The sequence below is a fragment of the Phascolarctos cinereus genome, unplaced genomic scaffold, assembly GCF_003287225.1.
Source record: "Phascolarctos cinereus isolate Bilbo 61053 unplaced genomic scaffold, phaCin_HiC Scaffold_4;HRSCAF=312, whole genome shotgun sequence".
NCBI classification, from domain to species: Eukaryota; Metazoa; Chordata; class Mammalia; order Diprotodontia; family Phascolarctidae; genus Phascolarctos; species Phascolarctos cinereus.
In genome coordinates, this window is record NW_027555847.1 from 335,911,508 (window position 1) to 335,931,100 (window position 19,593).

General features: G+C 38.0%; 1 long non-coding RNA gene across 1 annotated transcript in view; it reads left to right on the forward strand.

Moving 5' to 3' along the window:
* The window catches only part of LOC110213632 (uncharacterized), a 94,768-nt gene extending 76,598 nt beyond the window's left edge, over positions 1-18,170 (forward strand). The window contains exons 3-4 of the long non-coding RNA XR_013485691.1: positions 15,960-16,057; positions 16,939-18,170. This is a non-coding gene — a long non-coding RNA (uncharacterized LOC110213632). The remainder of the gene's footprint in view (positions 1-15,959; positions 16,058-16,938) is intronic.
* Positions 18,171-19,593: the final 1,423 nt, after the last annotated feature.

A 19,593-nucleotide genomic window follows, 5' to 3' on the forward strand; every position in this document is an offset into this window, starting at 1 on the left:
GGCCAGGGTAGAGGAAAGTAAGAAGGAACAGACAAAGGAGAGCACATGTGCCCTGAGGAAACAACTTGCAGTTCCTAAACAATGAACTTGGCTTGCTGAAAAGTTGCAAGTTTCTAATGATTGGCTTTTACACTGGGACAAGCTTAAATTTGAGATGTGAGTCCTGGTAAATTTTTATTGATTATTGCAACTCCATGGGAATAAATTAACTGTATCTGGCTTTAAGCCGTAATTAGTGAAATTTGCTGTTAAAGGTAAAAGGCTCTTGGGACTATAATTAATTTTGTTTTGAGTTTGAATTTGCATATAGTTGTCTGCATTAAAATCAGTATCTGAGAGAGATGCCACAAGCACCCAGAGGGAATGTGATCCTGTAGGTGGAGGTCTGCATCTGGGAAAAAGCCATGAGGACAATCTTAGCCTCAGTCTAGGATGGGATCCTTCTGGATCAGTTTCCCCATTGTGTTCCTTTGAGAAAGAATGTTTCCCACCTGACTATTCCTTCGTCTGGCTATGATATGGAATTGATACTGCATGATTGGAGAACTGTGATTCTTATCTGAATTCAAACAGAGCTAAGGATGTTCTATCTTGTCATATTTGGCATGTCACATGTCCCTGCCTTTTTCTTTGATAGTAGATTTCTCTGATTAGAGCAAGTGGTCAGTAAAAGATGTGAGATCTTCCTGTTTTGATCTGAATTTGTAGTCATCTCATGGCATAAATAAGAGTAAAATCAGTGTTTTAATTTATCATATGTAAAAGATTCAGTTTCTGAAGTATAATTAGAGAAGGATGCATATGTTAAAATGCGGAATATGTAATTGTTAAAGGTAGCAAGAGTGCCAAGTGTTAAAGGTACCATAAGAGTGATAATTTCTGTATGTGATAATATGGAAATGCAGTTGATGTTACCTGAAGTTTATTGTTTGTGTTACAAATGTTATTACTGTTTCTAAATTGTATTGTACTTCTAAAACTCTTATATTGTAAAATTTGAGGGAAATTGTTATTATCCTACTCCCGGTGTGTCTCCCCTGTATGCAAGACTCCTTGGCCCCCTTGGTTAAGATAGAAGGGAAAGGAGAAATCAAGCTGAAGAGTCAGGGTTGGGTGCCAGTCTGAGACCACCCTGATGGTTATTAAGGTTTAGTTCCTGTGAGGAGGCTTCAAATTGTAAGAAAAGGGAGGGGGAATTGTGAGAGACGATCTCTCAGAAATGAAGCCTCCTCAGGGAATCAATGGTTCTTGTTAATATTTCTTGATGCTTTCAAAACCCTCCCCAGCTCAGACCCTGTTTTTTTAAATGCTTAGCAGAAAGAATAAGCCCTGCCCCCAACCTGAACTGTTTTCCCTTGCAAAAATTTCCTGCAGTTTCTTGTCTCTGGGCAAACTTGTGTAACTATCTTTGTTCTAGATTTCTGTGAAAAGACTGTGCCCCCCAAAAGCCCAGCCAATGGGATGAGGGGAAGGGGGTTAGGGAGGAGGAGCTCACATTAGGGCATAAATAAGCCTTTACTTCTGTAAGGAACTTGTACTCTCCTGGCCCACAATGGTGACTAGGGGGGTACCCTTTCTCATGAGAAAGCAATAAACTCCTTTCTACTTTCAAGGTATCTAAGTCTTTGTTTTTATTTTTGAGTAAGTGGCTCTGTCCCACACAATCATGTAATCACTTAACTTCCTTGTACTTATTTCCTCAATTGAAAATGAGGAGGACCCTGGAGCGCTTGTAACAGAAGATCTCTAAGAACGTCTCTTCCAGCTCTAAATCTATCATACTCTGAAATCCCACCACTGTCCCCTGAAAGAGCATTGTGATCATCAGCAAGTCCCTGAAATTTCAGAACCACGATTTCTTTTAAAACAAAATTTTCCCCAATTACATATAAAGACAATTTTTAACATATTTTTTAAAAGTTTGATTTCCAAATTTTCTCCCTCTCTCAACTCCCCCCTCCTTAAGACGGTTAGCCATTTTATATAGTTTTTACATGTGCAATCATGCAAAACATATTTCCATATTAGATATGTAAAAAAAGACACAGACCCAAAGGGGAAAAAAAATCTGAAAAAATAAAGTGAAAAATAGTATGCTTTCTGCATTCAGATCCATCAGTTCTTTCTCTGGAGGTGGAGAATATTTTCATCATGAGTCCTTTGGAATTGTCTTGGATCAATGTATTGCTGAGAATAGCTAAGTAATTCACAGTTGTTCATAGTATAATGTTCCTGTTACTATGTACAGTGTTCTCCTATTTCTGCTCACATCATTGCATCAAGAATCTCAGTTTCATCCCCTACAAAATAAGGATAACAATTCCTGCATGACCTAAATTGGTCAGAAAATACTTTACAAAACACAAAATTTTCTATAAATACAAATGTTGTTATTGTTGTTGTATTTATCTCATTCTTCTCATCTTGGTTCCAGATTGAAATGGTTCTGGGACAGGTCAATACTCTACTATTATTCTTGTATGCTTAATGTTCTTTGGACTATTTCTCAGGCAGTTAAAATTATTCCTTTTATGATTGAATAAGCGTATTGGGATATAAATTTACCTTCTGTTGGCTCATCTTTGGGACATCTCCAATAGTAGAAAAGATGATGGGGATATGTCCCTTATCTTTCTCTCATATGATTTTAATCTCTCCTGCTAGGATTCTATATATTTAGAAAACTCTTCACGGGGCATAACTTAAAAATTAAAAGTAATTGGCACAGTGGTATCTATTTAAAAGTTGTTCTTAAATTTTTTTTTTTATAGATCAGTTTTATGTTCAGGAGATTATGTATAATAGTTCCCTCTGTGATAATGGTCTATTTCCAATAGTTTATTAGTTGAAATGTTAAGGACATTTTGAATACTGTATGTAGAATGGGGATATATCATCTGCTAATTTATAGATGAAAGTTTCTGATGTATCATCCTACTTCCCAAGTAGTGTCTCAGCAGGGATTAGATAGGTGCTGAATTTTTAGTCAGACTACAGTGATATGGTGCAATATTTCTATCTTTCCTGGCATAATTTCCACTAATCAAGTCCTGGTGCCTTGATGATACCACATTTTTAATCTATCACAGTCGGTTCTACAATTCCAAAAGCTATTTTAAGGCTAGTATTAAGAGGGAGAGAATCTTATGTAATCACTGAAGACCCAGATAATTCAACTCAATCAATTAATGAAAAGTAAACTCCTGGTGAATAAGTTGTTAATTAATTTGAAAGGAGTATAGGGGTTTTGGCCATCGTATGAAAAAACAGATAGCGTTAAGCAAGAAATGGTGATTGGCTGAAAGAACCAGATGTACTTCTGGTCTTATATATAATAGCAAAACAAATTAGTTTGGAATCAAATATCAAATAGTAGTGGCAAAGGACTCCTGAGAAAAAATTTCCCTTAGAGAAAAGAGTGAAAAATAAAATTAAGTTCTCAATCTCTCTCTCTCTCTCTCTCTCTCTCTCTCTCTCTCTCTCTCTCTCTCTCTCTCGCTTCTTCTTCTTCTTCTTCTTCTTCTTCTTCTTCTTCTTCTTCTTCTTCTTCTTCTTCTTCTTCTTCTTCTTCTTCTTCTTCTTCTTCTTCTTCTTCTTCTTCTCTCCTTCCAATTAGCTAGATGATGACTTTGTGAATTTCAACTAGAATTCTCATCACTGTGATGATGTTCCTGGAGCAGCAGCAGCAGCAGCTGAAAGCAGTTTGGGGGTACAGATACCCACCAAGGACAAACTAGAGACACTGAGGAAAGGCAGTTTCAGAACTACAAGGGTAGATGTTTGCTCGAAGGAGGCACTATAATTCCTTTAAACATGACATATCCATTGAGGTTCAATTTCAGGTTTGTGAAAGTCATTCAATCTTTCACCTTGACTGGCCTGGAGAAAACCAGGCTATTTGTACATTTTATCTTTGCCCACTGTTTCAATTTGACTCTGATTTCAAAGAGTTGTATATTTAAGTTCAAATATCTTTTTGATAACTTTGGAGATACCATTTTGATAACATGGAGAAAGGTTCCATGAAGTGGATAAGCTGACTAATATTTCTTTATGAAGTCATATAAATTATCATCCTTGAACATCAAGTGATTGATTAATAGGATATTTGAAACTACTCCCTCTTCCACCTGGAAGTCATAGTCACTTCAATTTAGGAGGTATGATAATGGGTTTGTGACTAGTTGGAATCACAAGGATCTTAAATTGTGTCCCAGAAAGTTACTATGTTTCATTTTTAAAAATACAACAAGTATCATTAATAGTAAATAACAACAAATTTCCTTGCTACCTGATAACTCACTCATTTAATCAGCACATTTCACTATGATCCCTAGGTTTCTCATGTAGTCATGCGGTCCTTAGAAACATCTTCCCTTGGAATAGGCCTCATACTCAGGGCAGTTCTGAAGCAAGCTCCTCCTAATAGATCTGCTTCTCTGGTTCCAATTCACTTGCAGAGATTCCTATCAGTAACAAGATAATACAATTTAGTACAATCTCCTAAATTTGCTTTTCGTGTAACCAGTTCATGTGATGAAAACTGATTCAAACTTTATAGATATAATCCTATTAATAACAGTTATAAGAACAAGAAATTATAAACCCACAATTCATCTAAAACTTCAGAAAATTTCAATTTTTACATATAACTTGCTCTTTCTATCTTTACCTGAACTCTGTACCAGATATGGCTGAAGGAAGAGGGTCTGACTTGGAAAATGAGCCCTCCCATCCCCTAATATTATCACAGAGATGCATCAAAATGGGGGAGGATATGATTTAAAATACTTTAGTAATCAAATTTTGAAAACATTACTAAAACATACTCAAGCCTGCATTTGCCATTAGACACATTTGGAAGCCAATTTTACACACACACACACACACACACACACACACACACACACACACACACACACAAACACATCTTAGTTCTTAGATTTCTAATAGTCTAATCTTGTTATTTTCCCAAAGTTTACTACATTAAATTTAAAAAAAACGCACAGCTTTTACATCTTTGTCTTAGCTTCCCTTTTTTGAGGATACTTGCACACACACACATACACACACAATTTCCTAATATGATCTTGAAGAAATGAGGTACTTTAAGGACCTAATCTCATACATGAATATAACTATTAGCAAGAGGATGGTAAACCTGAGAACTCATTTACCTAGTTGCACTGGATATAGAGTTGACCACAAATACATACTAAAAATATTAAAATCTTTTAAACTTTTGTCTTATTATAGTAACTCAAATGTTTTTGTATTAATCTATTAATTAATAGACTTAATATTGCAATGACAAAGCTTCCTTTGTTCATCTGCCCTGATTATAAAAGTTTGCTTTGAAGGGCAAAAGGAGGGATATAGTTATGACAGTATCAAGACCAGCCCCTCAAGAGCACAGACTGACCTGACATAAGGCATAATGGGGTAAGAACCTTCCTTACCTCTGCTTGATTCCAGGCAAGAGTCATAGTTAATAGCCAATCAATAGTTAATAGTTAATGGTTAAGTTCCACATTATCTGGAAGGTATCCAGAAGTATCCAGAAGCCAAGTTCAGAATTAATCAGATGAGAATTTTTCCTGTTCAGAAAGGAAATAGCACAATGAGAAATTAAGTCAAGAGGATCTCACCTTTGGTTATGTGAGGTCACCTCCTCAACTTTTCCCAGGGGCAGACATCCAATTGTAGCAGTTCTCAGACTGCATTTCCTTTGGGTAGAACATGGCATTCTCCTTGAATGGTGGACTATTGTCTTCATGACAATTCAGACAATCATACCTGAAATAAAAACTTGGTATGATGTCAAATTACAGTCCCAAGAGATTTTGTTTCAAATAGTGAAATGTGAATAATCACAGCTTAGGACTAGGTTATTATTCTTTTTTCCTATTTTAATAACAGTTAGCAATGAACACATATAAAGACATTTCATTTATCCTTCCTTTATAAATTAAGAATAACCACATTCTGGAGTTTCCTACATACAGTAAATATATTATAGTCCACTCAAAAACCCAGAAAAATTCTGGCCACTGTAAACCTCCAATCTGTATCACCTATTAACCCCAATGCAAAATGGAAATCTTTGAATCTAGATTATCTAAGTCTATTAGTGCTAAATTGGTTCAAAGATGTAACTTCAATATATACTATTGACTAACAGATACAATTTCATAATTTTCATAAGTGACAGCCAAATAATTCATCTATTTTACAACAAAATATGTCACATTCGATATTTAACAGTTTTCAAACATTTTGACCACATTCTTTTAATAACCCAGTTCATAATCTGACAGCATCCAGATTGAAAGAGAAGTTACTTTTCTAACAGCATTTTTGGTACATTAGTCTCCCAAATTTCACAATATAAGAAAAAATTTAGAAACACAATATTAACATATACAATATCATGTATTTTAAATATTAAACAAAACCATTACCAATCATAGCACATTTCCAGATTTTCTTACTAGAGAATCCCTCATTTTGTCACTTTTGGCATTCTGTACTGATTGCATTCAAGACCAATATAGAATACTTACATTTACTAACATTTATATAGTGCTTATCATGGGCCAGGCGCTGTACTCTGATAAGCACTTTAAAATTTTTATGTCCTTTGATCCTCACAACAACCCTGGGAGGTAGGTGCTATTATTATCCCCATTATAAATTAGTAAATTACTTGGTAAATGGAGGTGAAGTAACATGCTTAAGGTCACATAGTGAACAAATTTGTGAGACTAGATTATATAGCCAGTTAATGCCACCACTTGAGCTAGAAACCAGGCCTCCCCAATATAATGGTTTTTTCCCCCATTATGCCTTTCTATCTCAATCAATTGCAAAGATCCTCCTTATTATTAGTTCATTTCAAAAAGATAAATCAGACATTTCTATTAAATTTATGCAGTTAATCACTTTTAAACTTGTTTTATATTTACCTGAGTCTTATCTCCCCCTATTAGACTGAAAATTCTGTGAGGACAAGGACTACATCTCATCTTTGTATCTTATATTATAAAAAGTATTTTGCTAATTTTTTTCTTTTTTAAAGAATTTTGCTCCTGACCTTTGATTTCATCAGTGTCTTAGTGTGGAAATTCCCTCTAACAATGCAAATCAACAACAGAACTGACACATATAACCTTAGAGAGATGCCAGAGAGTGTTTAGATGTTAAATGATTTGCCATGGCTTCACAACCTGTGAATTTCAGATCTTCCTCACTCCAAGGCCATCTCTCTACTCTCTATGCTGTCTACATCTTGTCCCACCCAGAAGAGATTCCTATAAATGGTTGTTGAATGAAAGACAAGAGGAACCAATTCTTCTCCATTAAATACTAGCTTGGAGTCAATATGCCCTGCCCTCAAGAACATTAGACAAGCAAGAACTAAGTGGGGGTGGAATGCTGAAGTTGAGCTGGAGACAACAATAATGTGGGAAACATGAAGAAAGAAACCACACCATGTCACCCAAAGGACTAGGAGTTACTGCTTCAGGACTATCTGTACTATAGGTACCCTAAAGAATTGCTCATATCATTTTCCTCTCCTAACTCTGTTTTTAAACTTCTTGGTCAAGTTTTAGTAGCTTCAGAATACCCTCAAACACTTGCCATCAATTTAATTTTTAAATAGTTTCATTAGGAATCGTAGAATTTTAGAGTCAGAACGGAAGCCAGTAAACATCTCTTTCTCCCTCACTCACTTTATGGATGAAGAAACAGGCTCATTGTTCAGTCATTTTATTTGTATTTGACTCTTTGTGACCCCAGTTGGGGTTTTCTTGGCAAAGATACTGGAGTGCCTTTCCATTTCCTTCTCTAGCTGATTTTTATAGATGAGGAAACTGAGGCAGACTTGTCCAGGGTCACACAGCTAGAAAGTGTTTGAAGCTGGATTTCAACTCAGGAAGATGAGGCTTCTTGACTCCAGGCCTGGCCCTCTATCCACTGTTAATTTTACACTACTAATTTACCTAAGTAAGGTCATTCAGCTAGGTAGAGGCAGAGTCAATACTAGGTCCCCCATCTCCTAAAGCCAATCCAGCTTTCTCAGCTACCATTGCCTAGATAACCATCAGGACAAATTCCTGCTCTTCCAGCTCTACATCTAGGATACTGTAGTTCTATGTCTTGCTTCCTATGGCAAGACTGATCCATACACCTTTCTTCAGAGCATGACAGAGGATCAGCTAGGTGTACCGGACCTGGCTACAAAACCAAGAATTGCTTAATCCTTTCAGCTTTGGGATTTATTAATAAGAAGTGCAAGTATCCTCAAAAGCATTGGAGTTGTCCAAAACTGAAATGGCCTGCCTTGAGTGACAGTGAGTTGTTCATTCCTGGAGGTCTACAAGAAGAATCTGGATGATTACTTGTCAGAATGTTGTGGGAGGCATTCTCATACTTCTTTAGGTAGACTTTATTGAGATAAGTGCCAAGGATCCTTAGAACAATGAGATGCTACATTTTGTAATACTAAGACCATCATCATCATTTGTGTTTATGTTTAAATTGTTGGTGTATAGTTTTATGTATACATGTTGTCTCTATTGATAGAATATATTTCTTTAGGGAAAGGATGATTTTCTTTTTGTCTTTGTATCCCTAGCACCTAGCATAGTTCCTGGCACATAGTAGGTATTTAATAAATGTTTGTTGATTAATTTATTCATCATCAATATGGCATCAATCAATTTGACAAGGTACAGGAAATATTTCAGAGAAAGTATGTATTTATTTTTTATCGAGTATAGCATTTGAGTAGAGTAATTAGGTGGCACAGTGGATAGAGCACTGGGCCAGGAGTCAGAAAGACTCATCCTGATCTGTGCGACCCTGAGCAAGTCATTTTATCCTGTTTGCCTCAGTTTCCTCATCTGCATAATGCCTGAAGAAGGGAATAACAAACCACTTCAGTATCTTTGCCAAGAAAACCCCAAATGGGGCCATGAAGAGTCAGACACAACTGAAGACAACTGAACAAAACCACAAAATGACAATTCTTTAGTGTATAAAGCAACATAGCTTTTTTATTCCTACAAGTAGTTTTACTCTCACTTTCTACAAAACAGGACATCATTATATCTATTGCCAGATACTAACTTTGTGACCTTGGCCAAATCAGTTGGTCCTCTATACCTAAGCATCTTCATGTGTGAAGTCTAGAGGGTTTGACTAGATGGTTTCTAAGGTTGTTTTTCGTAGTTAAATTCTATCAGCCTCTTGGAGAGGAAAATATACCAATCCCCCCCCAAAATTGAAGAAAGCCACCTTTGCTTATAGAGGCAAATGAGACATGGGCCAGGCCCTTCATCTCTGAGACCAAAGATTTTCCTCTGGCTCCTTGGAACAAAGTAATGGAATTAGCCCTTTTCTAAATAGAGATCTACCTCTTTCCTCCCCCAGGACAAAATTTCCAAAGAGGGATGTTCCAAGATAGCAGTTTATAAACAGAATAATAAAGAGGTCAGGGCATTTCCCCCCAAGATCTTCCTGAAAATGGTCCCTGCTTCTCACAGCTTTGCCCTGTGAAGTCCCAACCCAGCCTTCTCCTCTGGACATGAAGGCCTTGCATTTCCTGTTGGGGATGTCTGTGCAGCTGGTCACATGGAAGAGGTACACCACACACATACACTCATATACACACATGTGTCAGAGGAAGGAAACCTGGGAGCACCTCCTTCCTCTGTGACGTGAAGGGACCAGGCTTAAATTTACAGCAAACACAGGGTGTTATTCTTAAGCATTTTCATAATGACCCGGCAACATTCCTGTAGTACAATTTCTTTCTGCCTTTTAGAGGATCAGACAACACTGAAAGCCTCTAAGTTTCCTTGGGGACATGACTTAGACAGGGGATATTGAACACTACTTGGCAGTGGTCAGTTGGTGAAATTTCACCGAACAGAAGTTTGTGGAAATTTTGAAGGAAAACCTGTTTCCCCTTTGAGGTCCAAACCAGTGCAGAGTCAGACAGGAGGTGATAGATTCTTGGACCTAGTTGGCCCATTGACTTTGCCTCTCCTCAGTGCCCTTTTCAGATGAAAGTGGGAAAAATGGTCTGGGAAATATGCTTCTTGGTGTGGGGAAACGGAGAACAAGTTAGAATTTGTGGAAGCATTTTTAGCTTGCTCTTTCTTTTCCTTCCTTCCTTCCTTCCTTCCTTCCCTCCTTCCTTCCTTCTTTCCCTCCTCCTTCCTTCCTTCCTTTCTTCCTTCCTTCCTTCCTTCCTTCCTTCCTTCCTTCCTTCCTTCCTTCCCTCCTTCCTTCCTTCCCTCCTTCCCTCCTTCCCTCCTTCCTTCCTCCTTCCTTCCCTCCTTCCTTCCCTCCTTCCCTCCTTCCTTCCCTCCTTCCTTCCCTCCTTCCTTCCCTCCCTCCTTCCTTCCCTCCTTCCTTCCTTCTTTCCTTCCTTCCTTCCTTCCTTCCTTCCTTCCTTCCTTCCTTCCTTCCTTCCTTCCTTCCTTCCTTCCTTCCTTCCTTCCTTCTTTCCTTCCTTCCTTCCTTCCTTCTTTCCTTCCTTCTTTCCTTCCTTCCTCTCTTTCTGCCTCACTATCTTTCTTTCTTTCCCCTAACTATAAATATATGATATAGTCATATTTCCCTTCTTTCATCTCATTCCTAGCCTTCTTTTGTGGTTGGCTTTTGATAGGTCCAGTTATTTCCTTCCGAAGTCAGAAATCTATTCAGTGAGCAACTTATTGGCAATTTGAAAGAGGACAAAAGCAAACAGGACCATTTCACTTGTTTATTTTGTTTGGCATTAAGCTTTAAAAATCAAGATAATTAACATGCATTCTCCCATTTCCTTTGTTTATATTTTATTAGAATGCTAATTACTATCATTACCAGCCAGTGTTTATAATAACATCTTACCTTCCAATGGGTCTTTCATCTTGAAACGTCCCAAAGCTATTTACAGCCAAATGATCAAATAGGGCGTGAGCTTGTGGATTTTCCTTCACTCTTCTCCAAAGAGAAACCTAGAAGATGCTTAACCGCACATCCCCCATAGCATGGCATGGGGCTTGGGGATATCCTCAGCACCTATTACATCACCTGGCATACAGTAGGTCCTTAATAAACATTTTTCACTGATAGCTGGAAGGACTCCACACATTTCATGCCTGTTCCATGGATCCAGTGATTAACCAGGACACTATTGTTCTCATCTAGAGATGAACAATGCAAACCTTTTGACAGTTATGGACCATTTAGCAACAGGTTGGCAGGTAGAAAATAGCCACACCTATTCTCTGTATTTAGGCTTAGTCAGGAATCAGCTGAAAACCAGTTCAAATTATATTTCTTCAATACAAATTAATTTTATCAGTAAGGGTGCTGATGAAAACTTCACTAAAATTCTGGGATGTTAATATTGGGGAGTTTTCAAGAAATTTGAGGCATTCAGCCATTTGGACCCATTCAAATGGATGACAAGTCCATGTCTTTTTTTATGTTCCCATATTTGCTATTTCATCACAAGGCTTCTGTGATGAAAGCCAGAAGGCTAGCCAATTGCATCCATATTTTTAAAAGAGCTTACCTGAATATTAGTGGCCACTTGACTTTAAATTCATTTTTCTTCCAATTATCTTAAATCCTATCCCCATGTATACACACACACACATACAGACAAGACACATAGGCACATACACATATAACCAAGCACATCTATAGATACACACAGGCACTCACATGCAGATATGAACAACAGCAAACATACTGAGTCTATTTTGCTTCTGAAAGATTTTGGGTAAGTAGGTAGCTTAACTATCTCCCTATTTTCCTACTGTTTGTTAATGGTGATTTCCTCTTCTGCAACTTTCAGCCTCCATTATATTTAGGAAGAAAATATTTGGATTTATGTTTTACTCATAGATGTTTCAAGTTCTGGATAACTGTAAAGGAAACCTCTGAGCACCAACCTACACAACATAAGATCCTTTTCCTCTGAACCTTTCTCATTCTTATTATGAGCGGAGGCAGACGATCTTCTTGATATTCTTTTTGTTCCTAACATCAAAGAAGGAGAGAGGGCACACTCAAATTGTAGATAAATATGAGAACCCTCTCCCTTGCTCTCATTCCTACCACATCCAAAGAAGAATTCCACTTAAAAAATAGAAGCCTTGATCCCTTCAATATGTTGGGATTGCCAGTAAAAAGGGAGGTTGAGGATAAGATAGAAGTCTATTTCCTCATCACACTGGAATCATAGGATTCTGGGTAGCCTGGGACTAATAATGAGCAACTTACTCAGATAATGGCAGATTATGAAGCTGGACTCTGTAACAAGAAGCAAACGCACTACCTACCGTCTCCTGATTTAGGGTTAGCCATGAATGTCTTCTCTTCTTGAACCCTTAATGTAGGTGTGCCCCAGTGTTCTTTATCTGAGACTCCTCTTTCTCCTCTGCACCCTCTCTTCTGCTGATTTCAGCTACTCCTGCAGCTTCACCTTATCAGTTCTGTCTAAGCCTTCCCTGTCCCTCCAGCCGGAAATGATCTCTCCTTTTTGTGAACCCTCTTCTCACATTGATCATATCTCTGTTGTGAGTTTATCATATTCTCATTTCTATACAAAGCTGTCTGTGCATGAGCCTTATGTTTCCTGCAGGATAATAAGCCCCTTAAAAGCAGGGTCCAATTCTGACTTATTCGTATCTTATTCAGTGATTCATAAATAAGAGGTGCTTGATAAATACTATTAAATGAATGGATGGATGATGTGACCATTGAAAATGACTTTCAAAATGGAGACTTGAAGCCATTTGCTTATACTGTGAAATGCAATCAGGGTCTATGAAAACTCATATTTGCATTTAGCTACTAATTTCTCAGCACGGATGGAGTTATTTTAAAAAAAAATATTTGCTTCCATAGGTAATCTTGAAAAGAGTTTCATAGTTGATAGATCTCATTCACTAAACTCAATTATCAGACTCACTTTCTTCTGGGGAGCCCATCTTTCTGTGCCTAGCAATATGGAAAATGAGATGACTATAATACTTGTCAAAACCTGGTGCCAGATAGTGTTGTTTGATCAATGAATAATACTTCGGAACATGACAAGAATTCAGAAGATTGTTTATCTCAAAGCTTTTGTGTATCAGTTTTGTCTTTGGCCCTATTTCCTCTGTGCACATGCACAGATCATTACCAAACTTACATCTTCACACGTGACATCTTTTCTGAGTTGCAGGCACATATCCACCCCAGCCTATGACATCAAGTCCTGTCAATGCTATTTCCAGAACATACATTTGTTTCTATCTCCTTCACTTTACTTCCATCACCGTCACACTAGGGCAGATCTAAAACCCTTGTGGAGTTTGGTTTGTTTGTTTATTTGAAGGTAGTAGAGTAGTAAAGAGGATGGGGATGGAATTGGATTTAAAGGAATGGTTTGTTGATTCCAAGCGGACTATTGCAATAGATCCCTGATCAGTCTCCCCCTTTCCCTTTTCTCCCTACTCCAAACTATTCTTTTTATGGGTCCCAAACTAATCTTCCTTATGAACTGATCTAGTCATATTGCTTCTCCACTTCAGTAGCTTCCTGTTGCATTCTGAATAAGTTTCTTACCTGGCATTCAAGGACTCCTTGATAATTTTGCACGCTAAGCTCCAGCCAAACTAGGTAACTCTCTATTCCCCAAACGTGATGAGTGATTTTTGTTGTCCCCACACCTTCCCTAACATGGTTCCTCATGCCAGCAAGGTCCTAGCTCCTCTCTTCACCTTTTAAACTCCTTCCCACACTCCAAATCGCAACACAAATATCGCCTCCTCCACGGAGTCTTTCCATATCAACCCCCTGTGGCTAAGGACCTTCCCCTTGGATATTACATACAAGAGTATAATAGAAAGTCCTATGAGCTTTTGAAAGTGATGGTATCAGTGTGATTAAATACTGCGTTCTAAGATTAAAGAGCACATGGAGAATTGCTATAGCCAATTTGATTATAGGCTACTATAGGTTATAGTATATACTATAGGTATATAGCTTTCAGCAGTTCCTAGATATATCTTAAGATGTGATGAGACCCTCATGGAGGTGGTTTGCTTCTGTGTGTTTGATGACACACGGCAAAGAATAGGATAGGCATACGAACAGATGTGGAAAGAAAGATATGGTTTGTTGATTTTAAAATTCCTTAGGTTCTCTACTTATAAGCCAGGAACTGTCATTTAACTTCCTTAGCTTCAGGGTTTTGGTTAGATGGAAGAATTATTGACAATCCTTTCCATTCCTTCTTACCTCTGGATGCCCTCTGGGATTGTGTGAGCCAGTCAAGAGCTCACCCTAAAAACAATATGCCAAGATTTGGTGCTCTGTAGAATACTAGTGTGAGTCTGTATAGGGCTGTGTATACGACATCCACAAAATGAAACCCTTTCCCCACCTCCTTCCATGACTACTTATCAAGTACCTATCTAAGCTTCCAGGTAGAATAGCAGGATCTCAGTCAACTTGTTTCCAGAGTGCACAGTGTAACTTGAAGCCAGTTGGACAACATTAATGGAGCCTTTCCATTTTGTTGCTTTAATGTTGAAGGCATGCTATAATTTAATAGGCTTTGAGTTTGATTATTTACTTTACTGTGGGGCCCAGTAGGGCTGCCCAAGTTAAGGGTTTTCCATGAGGAAAGTTTGCTCTGGCAGAAACCTGGAATTTATAGAAACATGGGGGGAAATGGTGACACTGGAGAGATAAGAGAAATTCCTTTTGGAGGGTAGGAGAGGTGTTGTTTCTCCTCCTGGATTATCACACCATGTTTAAACTAAAAATTAAACACTAGCCACCCCCAAAGGGAATAGGGGAGATTAGCTAGAACAGATGAAAATACATTCAGAGGAAATAATTTCCCCTGACTTTAACAATGGGGCAAAATGAAACACATGCTTAGTATCCTCAGCTAAGAAATCATGTGGCAGAACACTATTTGAGATGACCCTGGCTGGACTTGGCTCACAGTTCCATCCACTTAGACAGATATCACAATGATTGCTGGATGGGTCTTTTCAGGCAGTAAAAGTATGATCTGTTCAGCATGCATGCACACCGTAGCTCTCCGAGGCCATTGTTTTTGATATCACAGCTTTGGGCTTTGGGGAATTTCAGTAAAGTGGGCTGTGGTCAAGCTTCGGGAAATCAGAAGTGTGAATAAGTATGTGCTCTATGGACTTGGGAAGGAAGGGAGGAATTTTGGAACAGGTATACTGAAAAGAAAAGGGAAAAATGATGAGGGCATAAATAGGAAAGAGGCAGAATCACAATAAAAAACGAGGAGAAAAGTGTTATTTGAGAAGTAAGTATGAACAAGCAAGCACAAATATTGTTAGGCTCAGTTTTTACAGATTAGGAAACAGAGGCTCAAAGTGATTCAGTGATTTCTTCAAGATGACATAACTAACATGTGTCCATGTAGGTCTCCCAACCCCACATTTTTTTTTCAATCAGTCCCTACGTTGTTGCCTTGTTTTTAATTAGAGAGTCTCTCCAAATAAAATTTCCCTTATAGTAGAGATAGGTGGCTGAAATTTGGTAGGACAATTATTCAATTCTCTTACACATTTTCACAGGCTATGCTACTCCTTTTCTTTCTTCCCCCCCCCCCCAATTCACCTATTCTTGCACATGTAATGGAAATAACATTGAGCCCTCTGGAGATCATCCTATGGGTCATTTGTAGGGAGAGGTCCTGCACCTTAGGCCACTTATGGAGAGGGATGTGCTTTGGCTCACAATTCAAAGACTTAAGATAACAAGATAACAAATTTGGACATGTATAGGAGCTTAAAGGGCATTGAGTCAAATTCTTTTATTTTACAGAATTTAAATAACTTGCCCAAGATCACATAGCTAGTAAATGTCTGAGGCAGGATTTTTTTTTTAATTTTTAATTTGTTTTTCAATTTTCAATTCAGGGAACAAAACAAGCATTTCCATAATACAGTACAATAAAAATGATGATGGCACATGAAACTACAAATCTACCATGGACAACTTGCTATTCCTTCCTAAGGTACAACAGTTATGTAAATTTCTTTTTTGTATTTTTTTCTTCCCTTGTCCTCCACCCCCAGAGATGTCTACCATTAGACACAAATATGTGTGTGTACGTATGTATGTATGTATGTGTGTATATATGTAAAATTATTTCATATATACTTCTATTTATCAGTTCTTTCTATGGATGGAGATAGTGTTTTTCTTCATATATCCTTTATTTTTCATTTGTGTGTTTGTAATAGTCAAAATGACTTAGTCACTCAAAGTCATTCTTAAAGCAATATTGCTATTGCTGTATACAATATTCTTTTGGTTCTGCTCACTTCTCTCTCCATCATTTCACGCAAGTCTTTCATGCCTTTCTAAGATTATTCAGCTCATCACTTCTTATAGCACAGTAGTATTCCGCCACAACCACATGGCACAGCAGAGGCAGAATTTAAACCAATGTCTTCTAAACTGTAAGTGCAATGCTCTATCCTATACTTTATGCTTTGGGATAAAACAGAAAGTTTTTATTGGTTCCTTGGTCCCTGGGATTAGGCATCACTGTTTGCCAGTGGCTTTTTTGAAATTAAAACTCGTACACATATGTACATGTATGCACACATATATGTATATACAGAGCTAAAAACAAACCCCAGTATTCTGAGCAAGATAAAATCACTCTTTCAGTCATTTATTTACATGCTCACAGCCATAGCATTCTATTTAGCCCAGAATGCCTAGCTTGTTTTGACTATTCTATTTTCAGAGTTATTACCGAGGAGATTTTGAGGGGGTCTCTGGAGTGCTCGGGGAGTACTAGTAACTTGGGTATTAGCGATTGCCTAGACCTTTTCAGGACTGCTTATGCACTTTTGGTGTTCATCTTCACCCAACTCTTACCCGCAGGTCCAAGAAACGGTAGCATCCTCAGCAGTTACGTGCTGGTAAAACTCTCAGCAGATGAGCTAAACCAGGTTGAAGGTAACTGACAGTTCTCAAACCCACCGGTGAGTTGGGTGGGGGGGGATGTCTGCCCCAAGCATGTGAAGACTTTCCTTGGATGGAATGGGCAGAGGAGAACGGTTCGTTCCAACAGCCATGAAAGCAGCTGAAGCAGGCACTATGGAGTGCTTAGAGGTTGGTCAGACATCCAAGATGCCGAGGTCATCCACTGCATCCCAGACCATTGCCAATTATCTTGACTTTTGTCTTGCCAGTGGGCTTCTATGACTCTGGAAGAAAGAGCTAGGCTGATGACTTTGTGCAGCTCTGCCTCACTTAAATTCAGTTCATGCACAAGTCAAGGCATTACCCTGTGATGTCATTGGTTCACTTTGAAAATGAAGGACAAACAACAACAGCAGCAGCTGAGGAGAAAAAGATTTATGTAACTTGTTTTGAATATAGATTTATGATGTTTACTTTATATAATATAATATATAAAACAAATTACATGTTTCTCTCTTCTCAGCACATATGTATGCATATATATACTATATACACACATTACTAATTACCTATGCATGTGTGTATGGCAATGAATGCCTAAGGAAACAGACATTAACAGAAGAAAGATGATGATTGTTTATTTTGTATCAGTTATTTATAAACATTTCATTCTTGGGGAAGAGAGTAAGCCCACGGAGGTTTTGTTTTGCTTTTTACTGCTGTCCCTATTCAAATGACTTTTAAAATTTCAAAAAGGATTCATATCTCTGGGACTTATACAGCAATTATTATTTCTTAAGGAGTTGGACATTTTGATGGGGATAAATATCATTGTTTATTATTGTCTAAGAGAAATGCTAGATATTCCCATTTCTAGACTAATCACTGGTGAATTGTTTCTTTGATTGACAAGCCTCCAGGTTGAACCTTGGATAATAAATTGGATATGTCTAAAGCTAGTTTGAGAATCCAGATAATGTTTTTTTTAATAGAATGATCATAGCACTTTCTTCTTCATGCCTTTTTATAAGTTCTAAAAATAGATCATGATATGTGGCATTCTAGGATTGAATTCTATAACAATCTCTTGTACTCGGTGGAGAGAGTGAACAACTTCATATTCTTCAGGCTCCTTTGTATCCCTAGAGATTAACACCATATGGTGTATGTGGTAAGTACTTAATAAATACTTGTTGACTGTCCTGAAAGAAAAAAAAAATGGTAATTTTCTTTCATGTGCACCAGATGCAATAAACAAGGTGTTTCAAAATAGTTTAGATTTCTTCCTTATTATACACAGTTATTGCATTTTACACATGGGTAATAAAAGCAGATTCAATCAATAAGCATTTTTTAAAGCACATATTAGATGTCAGACACTGTGCCAAGAATACAAAAACATAAATAATTTTGTCATTGCCCTCCAGGATCAGAGGGAACAATGCGTATCCAAAACTACATAAAATTTAAAGAGAGGGACGGGACCTGTGATTTTGTTTGTTTAGGAAATCCTTCAGTGAGGAAATTCCCTCTGCTAGTGTGAAAACCTTCTCTGAAACTTATAGTCTTAGAGAGTTGCCTAGAGCCCTGAAAAGTTAAAAACAATTTGTCTAATGTCACGTAGCTGGTATGTGTCCAACGTGAGATATGAACCCACTTCTTCCTAGCTCAGAGGCACTGACTCTATATGAACTAATTCAGGCTTACTTGTGTATATGCATGTATACATGCACACATGCATATGCACATATACACACATATACATGCGTGCTAACATACAGGCACAAAAATAAATACAAGGTAATGTGTGGGGCCAGAGAGTCCACAGCTAGGGCATCAGGAAATGATTCATGGGGGAGATAACACTTGAGTTAGCTTTGAAGGAGGCCAGGGATTCTAAGAGCTGAAAGCACGGAGGAAACACGTTCTTGGTGTAGTTGGGAAGGAGGACTACCTGTGCAAAGTCACAGAGATGAGGAGGGGGGATATCATATGAGTAATAGCAAGAAGATGAGTTTGTTTGGATCACAGGGTTCATGAAAGGAAGTAGTGTAGAATAAACCTGAAGAAGTACATTATCATCAGTTTGTAAAGGGCTTTAAATGCCCCAAAGAGGATCGGATATTTGATCAGAGAGCCACTAGAGATATTTAGGCAGAGAGGTAATATGATCAGGTCTAGGCTTCAGGAATATCCATTAGGCTCTTGCTTGGAAGATATATCAGAGACAAGAATGACTGGAAGAAGAAAGAGCAATCGCGGGACCACCGCTAAAGTCCATGTGAGAGGTGATGAGGGTCTGAACTAGAGTAGTGGCTGTGTTAGGGGAGGAGGAAGAGGCCGGATGTGAGAGACAACACAGAGGCAGAAATTACAGGACTTTGCTACGGCTTAGGCCAAGTGGAATAAGGGAGAGTGAGAATGTGAACCTGGGTGGCCCTAAGGATGGAGGTACTCTTCACAGAAATGCAAAAGTTCAGAACGTGATGCCGTATGCCTTGTGGCTGTCTAATAATTGTTTATTTAATTGAACTCTTTGAAATGTATGTTAAATGTTTGGCACATATATTCTTAATTTATGGCCATGTATTTTAGAATGTTATCTGTTTTTCC